Source organism: Hypanus sabinus, chromosome 30 (genome assembly GCF_030144855.1).
Source record: "Hypanus sabinus isolate sHypSab1 chromosome 30, sHypSab1.hap1, whole genome shotgun sequence".
NCBI lineage: Eukaryota > Metazoa > Chordata > Chondrichthyes > Myliobatiformes > Dasyatidae > Hypanus > Hypanus sabinus.
Window position 1 is genome coordinate 25103721 of NC_082735.1, and position 25170 is coordinate 25128890.

A 25170-nucleotide genomic window follows, 5' to 3' on the forward strand; every position below is an offset into this window, starting at 1 on the left:
TGTTAAACATTTCTCTAAGGCAGGAATTCCTGACCTGTGGTCTCTGAACCCTTTGTTTAATGGTATTTGTCCATGGCATAAAAAACTCCTGCCCATCATTTTTCTACGTTCCAGGGTAGTGGGACCTAGCCTGGCCAACACAGGCCCTCTAGTCCCATAAACCCTTTGCACTCCTCAAGTTTAACTACATCTTTCCTATTTAAACACCTCTTTCCTTCAGCAGGGCAACCAAAACTGTACACAGGACTCCAAGTGCAGCCTCACCACAACTTATACAACTGCGTTACAATGTCCCAACTCCCACACTCAGCGTCCTGACCAATGAAGGCCAATGAGCTAAATATCCTGTTCATCATCCTCTCTATTCCAATGAGCACTCCAGGTCAGTAACCACTTTCAACAGCTCACAACCTGCCCCAGACTGGTCTTTGATTTCAGTCTGTGTGTTCGTTAGTAACTGAAGACTGTTTAAAGTAAAAAGAAATGCAGATTTGTTTACCAAAAAGGCAAAAAAATTAATATGCATTAATTTTGCATACATAATATTCAGTTTATACCTCAAAGAGAAGGGACGCCTAACCTTTCTTGTGCCATGGACCAACACCATTAAGCGAGGGGGTCTGCGGACGTCCACGTTGGGAACCCCTGCTTTAGAGGGAAGAAAATATGAAACTGCACACACTTGAAACAAAATCAAATGCAATTTTAAGCTGTTCAGACCACACTGAATTCAATGGTTCAGCTTAATCTCCGGGGATGTATACAGGATACAACCTGAAATCTTTACTCTTCACAGACACCCGTCAAACAGAGATAAAAAAAATCCAGAGAATGAATGACAAAAAGTTAAAACCCCAAAGCTCCCACTCGCGTGCACAAGCAGCAGCAAAACATCAACCTGCCCCAGCTAAAAAACATCAGCCCCCACCACCCACAGTGTACATTCACCACAGCCGAAAGCCTATCACCTAAAGGAGGTCCACTTGTAGGTTCCAAGGAGATGTAAGTGGAAGAAGTCAAGTATCTGATTACCTTCTTCAATGAGAAGTGAGGATCACAAAGGAGGGGGAGGGGGAGAGGGGAATCAAAACCAGCATTTCAATATTTGCAAGAAATAAAAAGAACTATTGGGTTACTTAAACATTATAACTAGATACTGATGGGACTATTCAGAAGTCTTTTCAAAGTACATTACTAATAGCATAAAAACCAGTCTGGGCTGTTAAACCACTGTTGGTTTACTTAAGGTTCTATCAACTCTCCTTACTCTCCTCCTTCATTTGTGTCACCTCACCATTAAGTGTCATTGATCCTCAATTGCCCAGTTCACCCCTTCCGTAAATCGGTAAATTCACTAACCTCAGCATGGCTGTCAAAAGAATATGTAAATATTATGTCACAGGATCTGTGAGCGTGTGAGGTAATGTAATGACCTGACCAGAAGATAAATGACATAGAAATGTGATGAATGTCAAGCGATCTAATTCCAGGAAGGTTATTAAAATTATGAAAGAAGATGCCCCAGGCCTCCTTCAGAAATCATATTGCCAGCAAGTTATTGTTTTGGGGGCAAAATGCTCTTGTAATGTAAAGTCGTCCACCCTGTAGAGCGTAGTCATGGTTTTGTAAGTGGATTAGCTAGTGAGGAATTGTTGAAGCTAAAGAAAGAGTTTAGAAAAAATATTTTGTCGCAGATGTCATGGTATCTGTTTAATCTTGGTTTAAAATAGTGCATAAAGAATGCCTTTTGTTTAAAAATGATGAATAAATGTTTTGATTTTTATCTGGATGAAAAATATTTATCTTAAGGAATATTTATTATAATGTCACTTTATTTCTCTGTCATATTTATTACTGCAGGAAATTTGGGTTTGCCTCGTTGTGCTCATTAGAAGGCTGTAGATCCTAAGTGGCAAAGCAATGAATTCGCATTCCACATAGATGTTTTCATTGTGTGACCAGCAAAACTTTACAGTTCAAAGGGATCCCTCATAACCATAAAGTTAACAACTAACAAATTATGAAACTGTCTCATCATTGACAACTAAGGCAAATGCTGAAAATGTCAAATGGTGCAAGTTCTGTGTTAGTTTGGGAAACAAAGGTGTGTTTAAGCTCCAACTGAGAGAACCACACTCAAACACTGATCAAGCTACCTCCCTTTAACTTAAAAACAAAATGGTATCAATAAGCCTCAAGTTTACAGATAGGATTCCAATCCAGTGAGCTGGTAATCTCAACAAAATGTCAGATAGAAGTTACAAATGCCCACAGGTTGAGTCAGTAATTAATTGATGCCTCCACATGGCCTCTGGAAAAGATCTGACTTTGAAGTTCTCTAAGTGACTCAAAGTCCAACCCTACATTCCTGACATGAGAGGTGGTAATTGGTAAGGCCGACCAACAGGGCTCTGGTGAAGTTGTACAGGGCAATTCCCTGTACTGTGGATACAATGGGTTACAGAAATATTGATGAACTCCAACCATAACCATCGACTTTGGTCAATGGAGACGGGAGGTCATCAATTGCCCAAGGAGAAGAAGAAATGATTAGGGCACCAAGACAAAAAGGAGGGAAAATGTTCATCAGAATTACAAAGAAACAAACCTACGGGAAATTGATCCTTTCAAATTTGGCAGATAGCAATGAAATTGTGTTATTAAACAGATAAGATAGGGCAAGAAAAAGAATCTATTTATCCCAAAGGAAATCATTATTGCAAGGTCGTTCAGTCAGTAATATATACTTCTAAATACAAAACGTGAGCATTGAGGTAGGAAAAAAATACAAAACGTGCATTAAAAAGTAATAGTGCAAAATGCAGATGTGCAATGAAACCATATAGCTCTCTACTTAAGGAAGATGAGTTGTAAAGTCTTACAGCCACAGGGAGAAAGGATCTCCTGTGGCACCTCAGTGGACTCCATCTGTTACTAAAGGTGCTCCTCTTTCTCTCCCATATGTCACAGAGGGGGTGCGAGGGATTGTCCATTACGCTCCGTAGCTTCTAAAGCATCCTCCTCTCAGACACAAACCCCAGATAATCCAGTTCCGCCCCCAGAACAGAACCAGCCTTCCTGATGAGCTTATCTATCTTCTTGGCATCAGCTGCTCTCACCCTGCTACCCCAGCAGACTACAACGTAGAATAGAACGCTGGCCACCACTGAGTCGTAGAACATCAAAGTACTGCAGACGTTGAATGACCGGAGCCTCCTCAAGAAGTATAATCGGCTCTGTCCCTTCTTGTATTTTTAGTCCAGTCCAGTTTGTTGTCCAGGTGAGTTCCCAGGTATTTGTAGTCCTGGATAACTTCCACATCCATTTTCTTGATGGAGATGGGAAGGCTGGGTACCCATCCCAGAAGGGTTTTCACCTTCATGAAGTTCACCACCAACTCCCTTGTCTTGGTGACATTGAGGTGCAGGTGATTCAGCCCACACCCCTCAACAAAGTTGTCCACCGCTCTTCTGGACTCAGCCTCTAGGCCCCGGCAGATACAGCCTACAACTGCCGAATCATCCGAAAACTTCTTCAGGGGCGGGACTCCGAGTTGTATCTGAAGTCCGAGGTGTAGGTGGTGAACAGGAAGGAGGACAGGACAGGCCCCTGAGGTGCCCCGTGGTGCTAACCACGGTATCTGATACACAGCTCTGCAACTGCACATACTGAGGCGTCTGGACAGGTAGTCTGTAATCCAGGATACTAGTGGAGCATTCACCTGCATCTCCGTAAGTTTACTCCACAGTAAAGCAAGTCGTATGGTGTTAAAAAGCACTGGAGAAATCAAAGAACAAGGTTCTCACAGTGCTGCCTGGCTCATCCAAATATTCTCAGTCTCTAATCCAAGACCTTTCTTCCTTCAAATAAGTTTGCATAAGTTTCCCTATGAAGCCTATGTGTCAACTTACTAAATTTCCTAGTTAAATAAATGTTTTCACCTCAGTAAGGAAATAAAAAAAGGACATAAAAAGTCACCTGTGAACTAAAACAATGCCATAAGCAGTAGAAAAGTCCTACAACTGGCTCTGGAAGAGATGTTGGGCAATAGGAGGCTTTCACTGTCTCCTGCTACAGGCAGACCTTTACCAAGTGACAGTCGACATGGTAATGTAAAACACTGGAAACAGTGCCAAAGAGCACTTATTTATAGGCATTTTCCACATTACAAACTTGATCAAGACAATTCAGAGAACCTCACTTAAGCTATTAGCATGATTAACCTCACCCATCACATCTCTGAACTGATTCCACAACCTACAGACACATTTTCAGGGACTCTTATACTTGCATCTTCAGTATTATTATTAATATTATTATATAATAATGTAAGTGGTCAGAATGTCATCTTCAGGTCAAAAAGTTGAAAAAGATTAATCATTTTGAGAATGTGTGGTGAACTACATATACCTGTCTGGACAAGCCCCTCCGCTGACTGCTCCTGTGGCTCCTCCCACAGACCCCTGTATAAAGACGATTGGAGGCACTGCTCCTCCCTCAGTCTCCAGGATGCAGTGTGGTGGTCACTTGCTGCTTGTTCTTTCTTCCAGCCAATAAAAGCCCACATCTCGCCTCACGTCTCCGAGAGTTATTGATGGTGCATCAGAGAGTCGTAGACAGACATGGGGGTTAATGGAAGATTTGGTGTTTGCAGCAGGGACAAAAGACAGTCAGGGAATTTTGTTCATTCAGCACCGGATGTCAGGCAATTTAGGAAGGGTGAAGAGTTGACGCTGGGTGACATGGGCATAAGTGTGGAAACTGTGTTTCTAGATTATATTGCTGACCAACAGAATGTGGACAAGGATACAAGGATATAGTACTGATTATTATTTAATAATTATGCCTTTACTTTCAAATCCTCTATTGATCCCTGCAGGTTATAGTCCAAAGGCCCATAATCACCCAAGGATTCCTTATTAACAACCGTTCTCTCTGTGAGAAGCTGGACAGGCCCCATCAGTGGGCGGTGTGGAACAGTACAGATAGAACAATTGTCAGGGAACCTGGCTACTTAGATTAAAGATTTGTCGATCAGCAGGAAAGGGTAAATTCAACAACTCATCCAAACAAACCATCCCTGTACTGCTTCAAGTTATGTCAGTTTCTGCCACTGACAGGCAGGCAGATTCAAGACTGGAAAATGGTGTGGATAACTTCACTCACCTCAACTCTGAACTGAATCCACAACCTACAACCCAAGTTCTCACTATTATTTAGATACAGTGGCATGCAAAAGTTTGGGCACTCCTGGTCAAAATTTCTGTTACTGTGAATAGTTAAGTGAGTAGAAGATGAACTGATCTCCTAAAGTCATAAAGTTAAAGACAAAACATTCTTTTCAACATTTTAAGCAAGATTAGTGAATTATTTTTGTTTTGTCCAATTTTAGAGTGAGAAAAAAAGGAAAGGAACACCATGCAAAAGTTTGGGCAGCCCAAGAGATATGAGCTCATAATTTTTTCCAAGGTCTCAGACCTGAATTAGCTTGTTAGGGCCATGGGTTGTTCACAGTCATCGTTAGGAAAGGCCAGGTGATGCAAATTTCAAAGCTTTAGAAATACCCTGACTTCTTAAACCTTGTCCCAACAATCAGCAGCCATGAGCTCCTCTAAACAGCTGCCTAGCACCCTGAAAATTAAAATAAATGAAGCCCACAAAGCAGGGGAAGGCTATAAGAAGATAGCAAAGCGTTTTCAGGTAGCCATTTCCTCATTTTGTAATGTAATTAAGAAATAGCAGTTAACAGGAATGGTGGAGGTCAAATTGAGGTCTGGAAGACCAAGAAAACTTTCTGAGAGAACTGTTTGTAGGATTGCTAGAAAGACAAATCAAAACCCCCCATTTGACTGTAAAAGACCTTCAGGAAGATTTATCAGACTCTAAAGTGATGGTGCAGCATTCTACTGCGCAGCGACACCTGCACAAATATGACCTTCATGGAAGAGTCATTAGAAGAAAACCTTTCCTGCATCCTCACCACAAAATTCAGCGTCAAAAGTTTGCAAAGGAACATCTAAGCAAGCCTGATGCATTTTGGAAACAAGTCCTGTGGACTGATGAAGTTAAAATAGAACTTCTTGGCTGCAATGAGCAAAGGGTGCAGAATTTCACAAAAAGAACACAAGGCAGGGACTGGGTATTGATAGTAAATGATCAGCCATGATCTCAGAATGGCGGTGCAGACTCAAGGGGCCGAATGGTCTACTTCTGCACCTATTGTCTCCAACTGTTAAGCATGGGGGGTGGTGGGGGGGATCAATCATGCTTTAGGCTTGTGTTGCAGCCAGTGGCACGGGGAACATTTCACTGGTAGAGGGAAGAATTAATTCAATTAAATATCAAAAAATTTTGGAAGCAAACATCACACCGTCTGTAAAAAAGCTGAAGATGAAAAGAGGGTGGCTTCTACAACAGGATAATGATCCTAAACACACCTCAAAATCCACCATGGACTACCTCAAGAGGCGCAAGCTGAAGGTTTTGTCATGGCCCTCACAGTCCCCTGACCCAAACGTCATCGAAAATCTGTGGATAGACCTCAAGAGAACAGTGTATGCAAGATGGCCCAAGAATCTCACAGAACTAGAAGCCTTTTGCAAAGAAGAATGGGTGAAAATCCCCCAAACTAGACTTGATAGACTCTTAGCTGGCTACAGAAAGTATTTATAAGCTGTGATACTTGTCAAAGGGGGTGTTACTAAGTACTGACCATGCAAGGTGCCCAAACATTTGCTTCGGGCCCCTTTCATTTTTTGTTATTTTGAACCTGAAAAGATAGAAATAAAAAAGTAATCTTGCTTAAAATACTAAAGAAATGTGTCATCTTTAACTTTATGCCTTTTGGAAATCAGATCATCTTTTACTCGCTTAGCTATTCACAGTAACAGAAATTTTGCCCGGGAGTGCCCAAAGTTTTGCAGGCCACTGTACCTTTTTGCACATCAGTTGTTTCTGAGTCTTATTTATGTATAGCTTTTCATAAATTCTATTGTATCTCTTTATTTTCCTCAGAATGCCTGCAAAGATTAATCACAAAGATTCAAGACCAGCTTTGTCACTGCTGCCATTCAATTTCTGAATGGACATTGAACCCATAAACACTTCCCCACTACTTTTTTTGCATTACTTGTTTAACTATTAAACAGTTAACTGTTTAATTTAACTATTAAATAGTTAAATTGGCAGAGTCTTTATTACGTAGTCATTGTCCTGCTGTAGCAAAAAGTAACAAATTTCATGAGATATGCCAGTGATACTAAACTTGATTCTGGAGTAGTATATGGTAACATATACCTACTTGATAATAAACTTAATTTGCAAACTTAATCTTGATCTAAAATCATTTATACTTCCAAAAGCCCACCAAAGATAGAGAGCCCAGAACACTAAGGTGCAGGAAAATGTGTGAATGAAAGCAAGTACAGTTGACAGTCCCTTTATCAGTCAAGTTAACTCAGTTTTTTTTCCATGGGGCAAATGTTTCAGGCATATTAATACAGATAGCATAAGCCAAGCTTAGGAAAGTTCATCTATCTCACTCCTCATTACTTTAAATAAGAGATTTCCACAGTGGTTTTGTGTTTACGAAAAGCAACTGAGTGGAATTATTTATACAACTGAAAATAGATCCAAATCTCACTAAGTGCCAATAGTTTGTTTTTTTTACTTATGAGTAAACTTGTTTTAAATATTATTGACTTTAATATTAATTATATGAATCCACCTTCAGATTTTGCTTGGGCGCAATCACCTCATTCGTTGCGAATCATAAATTCGTTAATGAGCAAGTACTACCAAAATATGCACCATCGTGTATACTCGTGGAACAAAGGGAGAGTTCAATTCGAAGAGACGCACTTGGCTCCAACACGCGCAAAAGTCACTAATTCGGCACCCAGTTTTGTGGGTGGGATCAGCTGACTAACTCGCCCTGCACTCGGTTAAATATTTTTAAATCACCCAGCCTTTTCCATCGGCTCGATCAACTTAAGCCGCGTTGCTCTGATAAAAAAAAACGAACGCATTCTAAATTTTTTAAAAAAGCTGCATTTTCAATCCCAACAGGCAAACCCCCCCCCCAAAAAAAAATCAGAAAACAGGATTTTTTGAAAGCTGCTTTCATCCTCTTAATTAAGATGATCACGACCCAAATGATTGCACGGGAATTATTCCTTGCTCTAATTAACAACGAACAAAAATAAGGACTTTAAAAATAAAGCGGGGGGGGGGGAGAAAAACATTTCTCGGCGGCGTCCCTACTTCAAAGGAGGATATGGGAGCTGCTTTTGTGCCATAACGAAGTGTTAGAAAAAAGTGACTCAAGTACTTTGGTCACAGCGCACGGCTAATCAACGGCAGCAAAGACAAACAATGTACCTTTGCGCCCATTAATGAGGCCGTTTTCCTGTTAAGGAAAGGCTAACAGCCTTTGATGTGTCCTATTTGATGCTTTGTTCGTTCAAAAGAGTTGCTGCTATAGAGAGCATGTGGGCTTTCATCTGCATGTAAACACACACCACGCACACAAAGGTAATATCTCCGTCAGATGCAAGAATAGGCCTTTTATTTTTTTAATAAATAATCTTTTATCCGCTGGATTCGACTGAAAAAGGTTTTTTTTGTGTTTTGGTGTATCGTGATCAAACGAAACATGCTTCAGAGAAAAGGCGCCTGAGACTTGCCGAGGAGCGAGATGCAAATAGCGCTTACCTGCAATTGAAAACTCTTAATTGGTCAGACAAAGGAGAAAATGCATCAGCTTTAAACATAAATATATTATGCAAGATGTTGATTAATTATGCATGCATCGGCGGGCTACTTCATCTTTTCTGTGGGGTAAAAGTTTTACCAAGAAAATGAAATAAAAATTACACTTTTTTGTTTGGTCTGATCTGAAATTAAGTGGAAATGATTTTTTGGTGGTAAAGGCATCTAATTCTGCTCCTTATCGATGATCTAGACAGATTGATCCGTTACAAGCGATTGGATTTGACAGTAAAATAGCATATAAAATTAATTATATTACTGAAGGTACCATAGTGTGTAAAAAAAAGTACCAGGAGAGAAAGTTACATGTTTTAAATTGTTTAAAAGCAGGTTGTGTCTGTTCTGCGAGTAGGAAGTGTCTAAATTGTTATTGATTTTTAATAGCTTTTGAATATTTTCAAATACTAGCAAATATTTGGCAGCTGACAATCCTGGGGGTGAGAGTCAGCCAGCTATTTTACAGGCGTAGCTTGTTCCACTCCACCCCCCAGTCAAGCAGCAGAGTCGTTTACGACTGGAACAGGTTCACAAATAAAATCCTCGGCACACGGGCCCCCGAAGAAGATGGGCAGCCCGCCACTGGCAGTCAGTCCTGGTCCAGACTTATGTCGGGATAGGTCTGGGCTTGTGTTAGGATGTATCTGGTTTGTGCCAGAATAGAACTGGGAATTGGGCCAAACAGCATAAGATCAGCGCAAAAATAGAATTGCGATTTTTTTTGCAAGAGAGACTCGGGATTGTGCCAACAAAGGCTGGGATTATGCCAGGATTTTATTCTGCATTGAATTCTATTTCAATCTAATTATACGGCTTCTATTGTACTGAAAAGGTTGCAGCAGCAAAAGCGGCGTTACCTGTAAGTGTTGAATAGGACCAGACTCTTGGATCAGGGCTCCCAGCTATTTTTATGCCATGGACCAATACCACTGAGCAAAAGAGCCCCTGGTAGGTGTTATTCACGCTTTTAAGATTGTTCTTGATTCCTTTAGCAATGGTGAAAAATACAAATCTTGGTGAAATCTAAACTTTCTTCCAACAGTGTAAGAAAAAAGCACGTTGCTTCATGCCTTGTCCAGGCCGTGAACAGGCCCATCCCTTACATCTACTTGTCCCTCTCAAGTGGATGAAAGTAGCTCGAAAGAACTGTTCCCTTGGTCTCTCAAACTCCAGCAGGCTACGTGCCTGAGCACTAGATTTGCTTCCCAATAGACAGGGCGGCACAGTAGCGTAGTGGCTAGCGCAACGCTTTACAGTACAGGAAAACTAGGGTTCGATTCCCACCGCTGCCTGTAAGGAGTTTGTACGTTTTCCCCGTAACTGGTTACCTCCCGTTTGGTAGGCTAATTGGTCGTTGTAAATTGTCCCGTGATTAGGCTAGGATTAAATTGAGGGATTGCTAGACAGAGAAGGGCCAATTCCACACTATATCTCAATAAATACATAAATAAAAGAAACATGCATAGAGAATGTTAAATACTAGCAACTCTTGTCAGGTGGGAATGCCCAGTAAAATGAATCTCCTTATCTGCTGACAATGGAACGTTTATACTTTTCAGTGCAATTTCTGTCAACTGCACAAACGCATTGTTCGGATGCATCACTAGAGCACAATTGCAATATACAAATGCCATTTTGCTTTAAGTGCGGCCCACTGATTTGGGAGAATTGCGATAAAAACAGAATCGTTGGTGTGGCAGCCAGTCTCGCTGACTGCTTTCCTCATTCATTTTAAATGTTGGCAAGGGCCTGATCTTGATGAATATGCAAACAAGATGCTCTACAGAAGATGTGCCAGGGCTCCTTTGACAGCACCAATCACATCCACATTCTGAACCACCTAAACATCGAAGGGCAGCAGGTGCGTGGGAGCACCATCACTTTCAAGTTCCCCTCTGATTCACACACCATCTTGACTTGGACATGCACGGCAATTCCTTGTGGATCTTAAGATGCGCAGCTTCCACCCTAAGGGTGCCGTGGGAGAACCTTGCGTACCTGGAATGCCCTGGTTCAAGAAGGTGGCCTGGGTGTTAATTGTCGGCCTGATCGATGTCCCAAGAATAAATTAAGCAGAATTTCATGAACGAACGGGTGAAAGGAAGGCAGAATTTCCAGTACGACGTAGACGAAGAAAATTTTAATGATGCGCCTTTACTCATCAGCTGTTAAATAACGTTGCATCATCTTCTCATAGGCTCTGTTTAAAAGAGCGTTGTTTTTTCTGTGCTGCACATGGCTGATACAGCACAGGAGTGAGGCCCCGGCAACTCCACAACCCTGATGAACCCTCACCTAATCACAGGACAATTTACTATGACCAATTACCCTCTCTGGACTGGGGGAGGTAACCGGAGAATCTGGGGGAAACCCACGCATTCCACAGGGAGGACGTACAGGGACTGCTTACAGAACGGCGCCAGAGTCAAACTCCGAACTCTGAAACGCCCCGAGCTGTGATAGCGTCGGACTAACCGTTCTGCTATCCTGGTGCCCATCGCCTGGTATTTTACACTCAAATGCCACTCTATTCGGTTCCTCCTGCACCTACTAAAGTGGCCACTGAGTGGAGGCCCATGGTCTTCTGCTGATGTAAGTTCGATGTTTTGCGCATTCAGAGATGCTCTTCTACACACCACAATTGTAATGTCTGGTTATTTCACCTTCTGTCACCTTCCTGTCCGCTTGAGCCAGTCTGGCTATTCTCATCTGACCTCTTTCGCTAACACGGACCTGCCACTCATTCGATGTTTCTCGCACCATTCTTCGTAACCCCTAGAGACCATTGTGCGTGAAAACCACGGGAGATCGGAAGTCTCTTGCAATACCACCCCACATGGCACCAACAATCGTTCCACAGTAAGAGTCCATTAGATGACATTTGTTCTCCATCCCGATGTTTCATCTGAACAACAAATGAAACTCTTGATCATGTCTGCGTGCTTTAACACAGAGTTGCTGACACATGATTGGCTGATGAGATATGTGCATTAATGATGTGGTGTACAGGTGTATCTAATAAATTAGCCACTGTATTTATAACATTTTCTGCCTTCGTTGTGTTTCCTTTATAACTTTACCTACAGGTTCTTCCTGTTATGGCCTTTGGAGGGTAGTTCCTTCTCTCAGTCCATTACAGCTTTTCTAAGTGTTTACCCATTATATTTGAGCCTCGTGTGTTGGCAAAAATAAAATGCTGTGGGTTGTAGGCAAATGAAATGCAAGGTGAGAGTGCTGAGAATTCTCCAGGGGCCAGACAACATTTGTCGAGAGAGAACATGAGTTAATGTTCAGGTCAGGATTTCTCCTCAAAACTGTGATGAATGTTGACACAGTTTCTCTCCACGGATGCTGTAGAGTAATGTATGTTTCAGTACTAAAGTAATATGTGCTGAGAGTAAAGTGAAAGGCTACTTACTTCTAAATTTCTGTCCTAACTTCGTTCAAGCAAGAACTCTGCAAGGCTCCTTGGGCACGTGAGTGTGGATGAAATAACCGAATGAAGGTCTGTGGCCTCCTCCTGTGCCACGATGAGGCCACCCCCAGGACAGAGGAGCAACACCTTACATTCCGCCTGAGCAGCCTCCAACCTGATGACATGAATATCAATTTCTCCTTCCGGTTAAAAAAAATCCCTCCCCCTCCCCTCTTCTTCGATTCCCCACTCTGGTCTGTTTCTTCTTCTCTCCTGCCTATAACTTACCCCTCCTCCTTCCTGTTCTCCTAAAGTTCACTCTCCTCTCCTATCACGACCCTTCCTCTCCAACCCTATATGTTTCCAACCCATCTGGCTCCACCAATCACCTTTGAGCTATCCTCCTTCCCTCCGCCGTCTCGCCCCGAAGCTGTTTCTTCATATCCATATTCATATTCATATTCATGTCTGCCTTGCTGACTTCCTCCAGCATTTTGTCAGGTTGCTTTGGATTTCCAGCATCTGCAGACTTTCTTATGTTCAAGAATCAACCACTGTGCAGGATCATGAGATCTGATGGACTTCCTGCATACATTATAAAACTACTGCGGAATATGATTTCAGAGTTGAAAGAACCCAGGGTGTCTTTACAGTTTCGTACTAGTTCCCACAAAATACTCATATCCCAAATGTGAAAAAGGCAAGATGAAGTTAAATTCCAAAACAAAAGCAGAGAATGATGGAAGCTCTCAGTGCCTGTGGAGCAAGTAGAATGTTTCAGATCAATAAACAGTCCCAAGGAACCTAAGATATCACCGTTCCTCCCTCCTCCAACACCGTTTCAAGTCAAAAAATCATCTGCCTCACAGTGAATCTGATCGAGCTAAACAGCTAGCACTCCACAAACCGCGAACCAGCTCCTAAAGTTGTTTCCCTGTCTCATAAAAATGTTACCTTCATTTGCCAAAAATGCATATATTTTTTACCATGTTGGATAAAATAATATTCTTTTTATGAACTGAGATTGCTAAAATAGGAGATATGTAACATATAAGTGTGATAGAGAGTTGCCATGATTGGCTTTCTTATAATTAGAAGATAGCTTTAACTACATTTAATTTAGGTAGGTATTTCCTCTGTGTCTTTGAAGCTGATTTGATTTTGGTAGCTTCCAGCAATTGAAAGCTGGGTATCTGTGAGCTGCTCTTCCTCTCATTTATGTCACCTGATCCCTTCTCCCTAGCCCAGGTGACAGCCCCTTGCATTCTGGTTAAATACCTTCTACCGTGAATTTAATGCGGAGACTACAGCAGATGTCAGGGGTAATTTTTTTACTCAGAGAGTGGTGAGTGTGTGGAATGGGCTGCCGGCAACAGTGGTGGAGGCAGACACGGTAGGGTCTTTTAAGAGACTTTTGGAAAGGTACTTGGAGTTTAGAAAAATAGAGGGCTGTAGGTAAGCCCTCTTTGCTGCGTAATTTCTAGAGTAGGGACATGTTCGACACAACTTTGTGGGCCGAAGGGCCTGTATTGTCCTGTAGGTTTTCTGTTTTTTTTTCTCTGTATCTAAATTGACTCATGCAGAATGAGAGCTAGATATTGCTCTCATTCCCACACAATTCTGGGGTTCCAGGCAGTTGCAAGAGAATAGTACATAGCGGTGAATTTCTAACATCGGGATTAAGTGAAACATTAGAAAATTCACAGTACTGTACCTATTGCCAAAGTTGTCTGTTCCTTTGATGAGCTTGGAATACACATTTCAGCCTTTGATAATCTTGATGCATATTAAATCTGGAACAATAACCAAGAATACAGCATGGAATGTAAATTATGGAAAATCAACACAATGGAAGAATAATCATTGCAGACAATTGCAAAGGTAATATATGAAACCTTCTGCTTTCCTTTGCTGCATAAGTCTAGAGACGACAACCTCTGGCCCTGCCAAACTCGTGAGATTGGGGTGTGCTCGATTCCACCCCAAAACCTGGTGTGTGAATGCTGGCTAATTTACTACCCTGTTACAAATTAGTGCCACAAAATAACTTATGAATCTTAACTAAAGGGTTAGTAGAGAATAACAAAAAGAAAAGGCCCCAGTCTAACTAAACAGTCAAATGTGCACCAGTTGGAGCTCATCTTCGACTTCTCTGTCACTCACGCGCTGGGCTCTCAGTCAGCGTGAAAGAGCACACCAACTTCCGAACGTTGCTCGCAATCTGTCTTGAACAAACGCGTCTCCCGCTGGATCGTATGCTACGACCGGTTCTCCCCAGTATCGTCTCTCTCCATCTCCGGCCGAACACCAGCCCAAGACCAACCTTATTGTCCCTCACCGAGAACAACCTCCCGCTGATAGGATGCCACACATTCCACATCATCCCTCATCTTCAACACTAACCCAAACAGGCTGAAAGCAGAACAGACAGCTCTTACAGAACTGCTAAATGAAATACCTGCAGCGTAACAGTAAAGATGCGAACCGGGGCATTACATATGTAAATATGTAAACAGGATTATATCCATTTCACAATTTTCATTAACAGAAATCACAAACTTTACTGAAATGGAAGTTTGGTTTCCATCCATGGGGAAAGGTGCATCTCCATTAAAAATGTGTATGATAACAATACACCAGCAATTGTTCCCTCTGCTCGTGATATTCAACAATAAATTTATTTAGTGGAACTACAATGGTGAATACATGTGACTCCTGTGTTACAGGGACATTGCATTTCTTGAAAGTCCGTATTTTTTTGTAATGTGAAGTCAAGTGTCAAGAAAGAAGAGTTGAAAAAAGAATTGTGTTAATTTATTGGAGTGCAAATGTCACTTCACTCTTTAAGAACAGAGGGGTGCAAAAGACAGGAGTTTATGGGCCAGTTAGCCTGCCTTCAGTGTTAGGGTCCATTATAAAGGATGTCGTTTTAGAGTACTTGGAGGCACATGATAAAATAGGCTACATGGTTTCCTCAAAGGAAAATCTTGCCTAACAAACCTTTGAGACAATAACAGGCATGTTAAGCAAAGACCAAAAGACATAGGAGCAGAATTAGGCCAACTGGCCTATGAAGTCAGAACCACCCTTCCACCATGGCTGATGTATTATCCCTCCCCCCATTCTCCTGCCTTCTCTCTTTCTAATCTTTGACTCCCTTACTAATCAAGAACCTATCAAACTTTGCTTTAAATATTCCCAATGACTTGGCCTTCACAGCTGTCTGTGGCAATGAATTCATAGATTCAGCTCCTTCTGGCTAAATAAGTTCCTCCTCATTTCTGTTCTAAGCAGACGTCATTGTATTCTGAGGCTGGGGTCCTAGACTCCCCCACTATTGAGAATATCCTCTGCATGCCCACTCTTTCAATATTCACTAGATTTCAATGAGATTGCTCCTCATTCTTCTAAAATCCAGTGAGTACAGGCCCAGAGCCATCAACTGCTCCTCATAGGTAAACCATTTCAAACCACGATCGTACTTGTAAGCCTCCTCTGGACCCTCTCCAATGCAAAATCTTAGATGAGGGGCCGAAAACTGATCACAATACTCAAAATGCTGACTGCCCTCCACCTTATAAAGGCTCAACATTACACCCTCGCTTTTATGTTCGAGTCCTCTCAAAATGAATGCACTTGCCTTCCTCACCACCGACTCAACCTACAAGTTAACCTTTATGGAATTCTGCACCAGGTTACCCAAGTCCCTTTGCACTTTCACTTTCTGAATTTGCTCTCCGTTTAGAACATGGTCCACTGTATACACCTTTACCAAGGTACAAGACCATACACTTCCCTACACGTTATTCCATCTGCCACTTCTTTTAATCTCTCCAAGACCCTGCTTCATAAACACTGCCTGCCCCTTCGCCCATCTTTGTATTGTCCACAGCCTTGGCCACAAAGTCATCAGTTCCATCATCCAAATCATTGACATATAACATTAAATGAATCAATCCCAAAACCAGCTCCATGGAATTCCACCAGCCAATCAGAAAATTTCCCCTTTATTCCCACTCTTGGCCTTCTACCAGTCAGCCAAACTTCTGTCTTTGCTGGAATCCTTCCTCTTATACCATAGGCTCTTACCTTGTTTAGCAGCCTCGTGTGCAGATCCTTGAGGGAATGTTTTCAATAGTGGGAGAGTCTAGGAGCAAAGAGGGCAGTCTCAGAATACAAGGACGTCCCTTTAGAACAGAGGTGAGGCAGAATTCCTTCATGCAGAGGGTGGTGAATCTGTGGAATTCATTACCACAGATGGTCAAGGAAACCAAGTCAAAGTTTGATAGGCTTTCGATTAGTAAAGGCTTCAAAGCTCCAGGGCAGAAGGCAGGAGAAGGGGGTTGAGAGGGAGAATAAATCAGCCATGATGGAATGGCAGAGCAGACCTGAGGTCCAAATAGCCTAATTCTGCTTCTATGTCTTGCTTTTTATGCATTTATTTGGTGAAAGTGCATTATATTCTGTATCTTAGATTTCTGTGTAGTGATTTGTGAATTCTTTAAAAGAAAAATTCTATCACCCAAATGGATATAATGTGGGAGTCACCTGTAACACTGTTTAGATTACATTTATTATGAAAAATGATATTAATTTGAGCAAATAGTTCTCATTATTCCGTGATAATCTATGGCCTGATAAATTGAAACAACTGCCTCTATGACTTAGTTTTCTCAGAGGATATTTCTGCAAATTAACAAGTTAAAATCTAAATCAGGAGTAGCAGTAGTCTTAATGAGCAGGTTAGGGTTTCATATTGCTCTGTACTTTCCAATGAGAAGTAAAGGGAACCTGCTCAACTCCAATGCAAGACAGGATTGAGAATGAGAGAAGAATATCTGATAGAATGGAAGCTGGAGAATTTTGAGGAATTTAGGGTGGAACCAAAGAGTTTAGGTTAGAAAAAGGTGTAGCTTATTAAAGAAGTCAGACATCTCTTTGAGTTCAGAGAGTGTTAATTAATGACACAGTTCTAAAGAGTCTGCAAGAGCAGAAGATTCTAGACGTTTGTTCGTTATGCACCATGTTTTATGACATAGGCAATCATGGTTTTTCCATGAGTGTTCCTGGCAATTTTTTCCACATTGTCTTCTTTTGGGCAGTGTCTTTACAAGATGGGTGACGTCCAGCCATTACCAATACTCTTCAGAGATTGTCCGCCTGGTGTCATTGGTCACACGACCAGGACTTGTGATCTGCACCAGCTGCTCATGAGACCATCCACCACCTGCTCCATTGGCTTCACGTGATCCTGATTGCAGGGGCTACTCCTTGCCCAAAGGTGACCTGAAGGCTAGCAGAGGGAAGGAGCGCCTTACTCCTCCTTTGGTAGAGACGTATCACCATTTCGCCACCCTAGTTGTAAGAGTCTATTAATTGTTGAAAGTGACAGGGAATTTTGACAGACTGTTGAAGTATATGGGATCCCAAGATTCATGAAAGGAAACAGTGAATACCAAAATATAGGGTAGGTCACAACTGGAATGTTGCACCCAATTCTGAACTTTAGGAAAGTTATCAAAGACGTGAAAATGTAGACTTAAGATTTTACACAAAAAACACATCAAGGGCATGAGGATAAACGTCATTATCCAGAGAGCAATGATCAGAAGCTCACTGCCTTGTAGAGGGGATGGAAAATGAATCCATCAGGGCTTTCAAAAAGGAAATTAATAAGCACTCTACTGAGCTCGATTTGCAGAATTAGAGTGAAAGAGTCGTTAATTTGGACTGACAGGATTGCTATGTAATCAGCCAGTATAGATCTGATGGGATGGTCTCTGTCGGTGCCATAATAACTATGATTTTTGATAGATTGGACTAACACCAAAAAAAAGAGTGAATAATTTATATAATACCATTGATAAATAAAGAACCAAAGGGACCATGATATCTAACAAAAGGAATGTAGGAAAACGTGGATGCCATAAGAAAAGACTTTGGGTGGTGAGGTAGAAATAGAACTGTAGCAAAGGAGGTGTAAGGTGCTCTTATCATCACTAGTCTGCAGGTCATCCTTGGGCAAGGTGTAGTACTTGGTTAGCCCCTGTGATCAGGGTCACATGAAGCTGTGGGACCACTGACACCAGGCAGATCATCTCTGAAGAGTATTGATAATGGCCGGGGTCACCCGTCTTATAAAGACAACTGCCCAGAAGAAGGCAGTGGCAAATCACTTCTGTAGAAAAATCTGCCAAGGGCATGGTCACGGAAAGACCATGATCACCAATGTCATAGGTCACGGCACATGAGGAACCAACGAAGAGAAGACCAAAGGTAAAACAGGACATGTGAGAAGTTCTAAAAAAAGTCAGTAGGCAAATAGAAATTTTAGAAGTCAGACTATGAAGGAATGTGCAAATAAATGATAAAGTGTTCAATTAAAACTAAAATAACAATGTGAACATTTAAGACCACTAAAGGGTAAGCAAGATAAATTCACAGTACTGACAGTGAGATGACAGTATTGAACAATTACATAGACTCAGTTTTCACTAAAGAAGATAACAAAATAGACACATCAATCCAAGAGTTTAATATTAAAAAGAATATTAATATTGTTGTGAAAGAAGGGGAGAAAAGAATTGGCAAACTTACAAAGCTGAAAGAAAGCAAAGCTCCAGGTCCCGCTTGTGCATGATGTTATAGGCCCTAGACAATTGGGGGAAAGATTGCAAAATCATAAATTAGTCCCCATAAAGAGGAAACAGTACCAAAAGTGATGAACTGCTCATATTTCTATAATTAAAGGAATATTAAAGCAAAACCTAGCAAAAAAAAAACATAGACCAGATATCCTAACACTAACAATGTCAATGAAATGAATATAGGAATCAATAACAAAATGATATAAATGCATTTACTGGCAAAAAGTAAGATCCAAAGAGTTCAGTTTCTGAAATGTCATGTTTAACTAACCCAATAGAACTCTTTGTAGAGGGAGTGCAGAGAGTGCACAGGGTTATAGACAGGTACGTGTTATTGGATGCCTCCTGAACCAAATAAAGTGGCCACTAAATGTATATTGATCTTTAAATGGTCTTCAATACACTTCTGGGCAGTGTCTTTACAAGATGAGTGACCCCAGCCATTATCAATACTCTAAAGAGATTGTCTGCCTGGCGTCAGTGGTCGCATAACCAGGACTTGTGGTGTGCACCAGCTACTCATACGACCATCCACCACCTGCTCCCATGGTTTCAGGTGACCCTGATCGGGGGGCTAAGCAGGTGCTACATCTTTCCCAAGGCTGACCTGCAGGTTGGTGGTGTGAAGGAGCATCCAACACCTCCTTTAGACGTATCTCCACCCCACCATACAGGATTACATATTAAGTGATCAACAGAAAGCAGAGAGAACGGGGTAAGGGGCAGGTTTGCAGATTATTGGAAAGCAGAAGTGACGTTTCACTTGGGTCACTGCTGGGACAAATGAGCCAGATTCTGCTGACAGCTACTAGGTGGTTCCATAAGTGGCCACGGTCAGCAGGTTCCAGACCTTGGCCACTGCAGCACGGCAGTATGGGAGCTACTGGAAGTTAGTTAGGCAGTGGCCCATCTGATGTCCCACTGCACCCAATATTCAGCATCAAATCCAGGGGCAGTTCCTCACTTTACTGAGATACGTTTTCTCTCAGGATCCTCAGCCTCACATTGGTCGTAGTAGGCAACAAGCTGTTTCAGTACAGATAACCAATTGTCTTTTACAGCATTGTGCAAAAGACTTAGGCGTATTTATATACTAGAGTGCCTAAGACTATTGCACAGTACTGCATTTGTCAATGTGGAGCAGAGAGCGAGTTTGTAAATCTGGCGGGAGCAAAGGATGTTGGGAATGGTGAGGGTGGACAATTGGCGGAGAAGGAGTGCCAGGAGCAGGGGGTGGCATGGGTGTATGGCTAGTCCTGAGACAACCGGCAAGGTAATTTGATTCCAAACAATTGGTTTATTGATCATTACAGAATGTCTCTCTGGTGCTTCCCGCTCCCTCCCCTCTCCCCCTTCACCCAACAATGACTCCCCCCTCCCTGCCCCCTTCACACCTTCAGTCCACAATAGAGACCCATATCAGAATCAGGTTTATCATCACCCACGTTTTTATGAAATATGTTTTTTACAGCAGCAATACAGTGCAATACATAAAATTACTACAGTACTGTACAAAAGTCTCAGGCAACCTGGCTATATAGATGTGCTAAGACTTTTGCACGCTCCTGTATAATTTCAATAATATTGTTTTCATTAACTTATACAAGTTGTATGTTTTGAAGTATTTTTTAATTATGTAAATTTATTTTGTCTAAATCCAGATCAGAAGTGACAGCCGATTTTGCCTACTCTCCGCGATCTTCAGTCCTCTTTCCAGGGTGCCGGAGCCTCTTGTTGTTCCTGATTGCTGGCCCAGATCGACTGAACAGGCAGAGAGTCAGTGGGGATGAGGGCCGACTTTGCTCATTTTCAGTGATGGTTATCTCCATGGCGCTGAGGCTATGAAGACTGCTGCTCCGTGCCCGCTAATATGATGAACTAATAACTGAGGCTTTGGGCCTACACCGGGCCGCTCCGGGGTTTGAATCTGAGGACTCAATTTGGTTCGGAATGATGTTGTCGCTTCAATTGCTTGCATGATTTGTCGTTTTTTTCTTTCTCTTGTGCATCAACTGTTAGTCTTTTATTTTTTTTAAATTGGGCTCTTTGGGGTTTCTTGCTTTGTGGCTACTGTTAAGCAAACAAATCTCAAGGCTGCATTAATTTATACATTCTTTGATAATAAATACACTTGAATCTTGAATCTTCTATGTATGTCCCTCTGATGATCAGACATGTTTAGGGAGCAAGAGAGCAGTAAAGATCTTTGACAGAAGCAGCTGTCAGAAGGCCTTCAGCACGATCGAGGTTGTGGGCACATCTGATTGGCAGTGCCAAGAACAAGCAATGGGCAACATCCTGCTCAACAGTCAGCTCAGGTCAGATTACTGCACCGCAGAGGTCAGACGTGAGCTGGGAATCCACCTCCCACTGCAGGCTGCATTCAAGTTATAGCCTCAGAGATACCTGTTATAAATGAGTGTGGGGCCGCCTTATTGTTTGTCCCTGATAATGGTGCTGATTCGAACATTAAAGTACTTACGGAATGAGACAATCTGACAGTGCAGTTAAAGCTATTAAACCCATTCTATTCTCCACCAATCACCACTGGGGATACTGCCACATGGAGATGTTCAAGCGTACTGAGCACTTTGCATCCAAAGCTTCAGTTTTATTGTGAATTTTCAGTCAGTATTTAGACCTACTTAAACCTATTTGATCTCTTTTTGATTATATCAATGACATATAAGAACAATTGAATTGGAATTGGTTTAACAGGGAAAGGCCATCAAGGTGGGTCAGAGGTCAGAACCTGCTGCCTGTTCCACTTTGTATTATCTTGATCGTCACGGCAACCAGACCTTGAGGATGGCTGAGAGCAGCAAGGTGCAAAAGGGAGCGAATAGTGTAAGCATGGGTGAGGTGGGAGTGCAGTGGCTGGTGCTGAGGTCAATGCATGCGATTGAGAGCAATTCAGTCCATTGATAATATAATTAATGAAGTGCTTACACTATTCATTACCAAGCTTATCCTCCAGCCTTGCCAGCTGACAGAGATATGATTAACAATGCACATATTGTTTTCAAACCAGACCAGATCTGATGATTGAACAGTAATAGCAGTTGCAGTCTGCCTAAGCAAAGGCAGAGAATTGTTAATTTATTTTATTTCTTACATCCAAGGGAGTAAAAAATCTTTATGTTGCGTCTCCATTGCAATGATGACGGGAGTGTGGGAGGATATTACCCAAACGCTAAGATTGTATACATAATTGTTTTGTATACATGTATGCAGAGTCAGATGCACAATCAGATCGGTGTACTGTCGGATATCCAGTCAGATCCACGTGTATCGATAAATCCAATGGCCTGGTGGAAGAAGCTGCCCCGGTGCCTGTTGGCCCTGGTCCTGATGCTGCAGTACCGCTTGCCAGACAGTAGGAGCTGAAAGAGTGTGTGGTTGGGGTGGCTGAAGTCCCTGATGATCATCTGGGCCTTTTTTACACTCCTGCTGTTGTAAGTATCCTGAATAGAGGAAAGTTCACATCCACAAATGCACTGGGCTGTCTGCGCCACTCTCTGCAGTGCCCTCGATTGAGGGTAATACAGTTCCCGCACCAGGCTACGACACAGCCAGTCAGGATCTCTCAGTGGTGGCCCTGTAGAAAGTCCTCAGGATTTTGGGATCCGTGCTAAACTTCTTCAGCCGTCTGAAGTGAAAGAGACGCTATTGTGCCTCTTTTACCACACAGCTGGCGTGTACAGTCCAGATGAGATCGTCTTTCTAGCTTAAAGAACATTTTAAACACTGAATATGTCAAATTGCAGCGTACCTAAATGTGTACAGAGAAGACTTTCTTGTGCATGAGAACAGAGCTGCTGAGTGAGGCTCATCTAGTGTTCATTCTTGTCCTAAACTCAAATAAGAGTGCGTAGTCTTATACAGGGATACACTGTAAGTAAAGGCTTAGTTTCCTCACGTAAGGTGTGTCTGTTAGTATGTGCACAACCATGTACCATGTACTTGCCATGTAGTTCAACTTCAAGTTCAACCGTACATGAACACAGCCTTTGTTCCTCCGGGAAGAAGAAAAAGATTAGCCCTTAACTCCACATTGGAGTTATCGGGGCACCGTCATGACGGTGTTTCCATTGCAAGCTATTCTTGTTTTTACAAGGCCCAATTGCTAGCTCAACGCTCAACCCGACTTGGAGTCGAACTCAGGAACCTTCGCTCCGGAGTCCGGCACTGATATTATTGCGCCGCCAAGTGGGACATGTTCCCCTGGGGTAAATTATACACAGCACGAGGCACATACAGCACACCCAAGGTGGCAAGCAAACATACAGTCTTGCAAAAACCCCAAGTCTCTGGGTGATATGTATCGCAAATTGACAATGCAGTTTCTGGCAGTCCACAGACAAACACACACACGCATGTAATCCAGCTTGTCATGTGTGTGTGTGTACACATATGTGTGTGTATGCATGCTTTTGTGTGTGTGTGTGTGTGTGTGTGTGTTACGGAAGATAAATTAGAAAGGTGCTCTCCTTTGTTTTAAACCTCCTCCCCAGCTTTCACTTGCGCTGACCCACGCTGATGGATAGAAGCATATGTGCTCGAATGATCACGTCTGTCTCATCCTGTTACAGTGTGTCACTTTGGACAGCTTAGATGAAATGTTCTGAGGTGAGGTGCATTCTGACTCCTGATGTCTAGAATATATCATGTACATTGAAGTTATCGCATACTTTTTCTGCAAGGCATGCCGCTGCTTGTACTTGTCAGCTTAGTTTGACAGAAGCACTGTTCAAAGACTGATGAAGCACTCCCTGTGTGCTTGCAACCAGAAACTTAACAAGACTTGGCTTCCAGTGCTAACAGACATGACTATATATTTATGTACAGCAATATAAACTGGAATACTTTAGAACAAAGATCTTAAGTACAACTCAAAAGTTACGAAATTTTCAAAGAAGAAGATGAAATTAAAAATCTTTAGTGTGATGCCTTTTTATACTATGTCCAGTGACCTATAAGTAAATCACTTGCCCGTGGCAAAGTGGCAGAGCTTTGAAAGATACATATGTTGCGTAGGTTGCAGGAGTCTATTAGCTAGAATAGATCTTATTTTTCTTTGCTCAATTGTAATCAATTGTAATAAATCATTCAGGGATCATTCAGCCCTCGGTGTCCTCTCCACCATTCAATTACGACTGATTTATTTTCCATCTCAACCCCACTCTCCCGCCTTATCCCCACAACCTTTGACACCCTAACTTATCGGGAACCTATAAACCTCTGCTTTAAATATGTCCAACGACTTTGCCTCCACAGCCATTGGGTATATTTAAAACAGAGGCTGATAGGTTCCTGGTTAGTTATCTGATCGTCTACAGCAATGGGTTCCACAAGTTCAGCACTCTTTAGCTGAAGAAATTTCTCCTCATCTCTGTGATGAAGGGATGTTCTTCAGAGGCTGTGCCCCTGGTCCAAGACACTCTCACCAACATCTTCTCCACATCCACTCCACCTAGGCCTTTCAGTTACACCCAACAAGAGCTATTAACCATCTCAAAGAAAACAGAATCTTATACTAATAAATTCTCGTGGCTTCCTTTGGTTCAAGATACTCCGTGTATAAAGGGGAAATGTAAAGGCTTAAATTTCAACAATGGTGTGTGTATCTTTAAACAAGAGCAAGGAGTGCTCTTTCTCCCAAGGGAAATACATACATTTTGTTGCTTTAAAGTTCCAGGTTCCATTAAATTAATTCTTCCTGTCTGGCCCAGTTCACCTGCCCCAATTGTTCTGTCACATGCTGCCGTCATTTTCCCAAGAAATTTGATGCACCATCAATAACTCTCGGAGACGGGAGGCGAACGATAGGCTTTTATTAGCTGCAAGAGACCACAGTTAGTAGCAAGAGACCACCACACAACATCCTGGAGACTGAGGGAGGAGCAGTGCCTCCAATCGCCTTTATACAGGGGTCTGTGGGAGGAGCCACAGGAGCAGTCAGCAGAGGGGCGTGTCCAGACAGGTATATGCAGCTCACCACAAAATTAAGCCCCGACTATCCATAACCTGCCTTTGGTTACAAATATCAAACTTTAGTTAGGCCACACTTGGAGTTTTGTATGCAATTCTAGTTGTCCCAGTACAGAAGTCTACTCATCTCCCCCTCCCCTGTCTCCACTTTCCATAGGGATCACTCTCTCCATGATTCCCTTGTCCATTCATCCCTCCCCACTGATCTCCCTCCCAGCACTTCTCCCTGCAAGCATAACATTCTCCCTCACCATCACTCAGGGCCCCCGTCAGTCCTTCCAGGTGAGACTGTGGGGGTCATCTATTGTATCGGGTGATCCTAGTGCAGCCTCTACTCTGGTGAGACCCAAT

General features: G+C 42.3%; 2 long non-coding RNA genes across 2 annotated transcripts in view; one reads left to right on the top strand and one right to left on the bottom strand.

The window, feature by feature from the left end:
* Window positions 1-25170, bottom strand: part of LOC132383452 (uncharacterized) — a 151356-nt gene that overhangs the window by 91408 nt on the left and 34778 nt on the right. Inside the window, exons 2-4 of the long non-coding RNA XR_009508689.1 lie at window positions 18779-18832; window positions 16271-16328; window positions 13896-13974 (exon numbers count right to left, since the gene is read on the bottom strand). This is a non-coding gene — a long non-coding RNA (uncharacterized LOC132383452). The remainder of the gene's footprint in view (window positions 1-13895; window positions 13975-16270; window positions 16329-18778; window positions 18833-25170) is intronic.
* Window positions 8632-20971, top strand: LOC132383453 (uncharacterized). The gene is made up of 2 exons (XR_009508690.1): window positions 8632-9714; window positions 20490-20971. It is a non-coding gene; the product is annotated as an uncharacterized LOC132383453 (long non-coding RNA).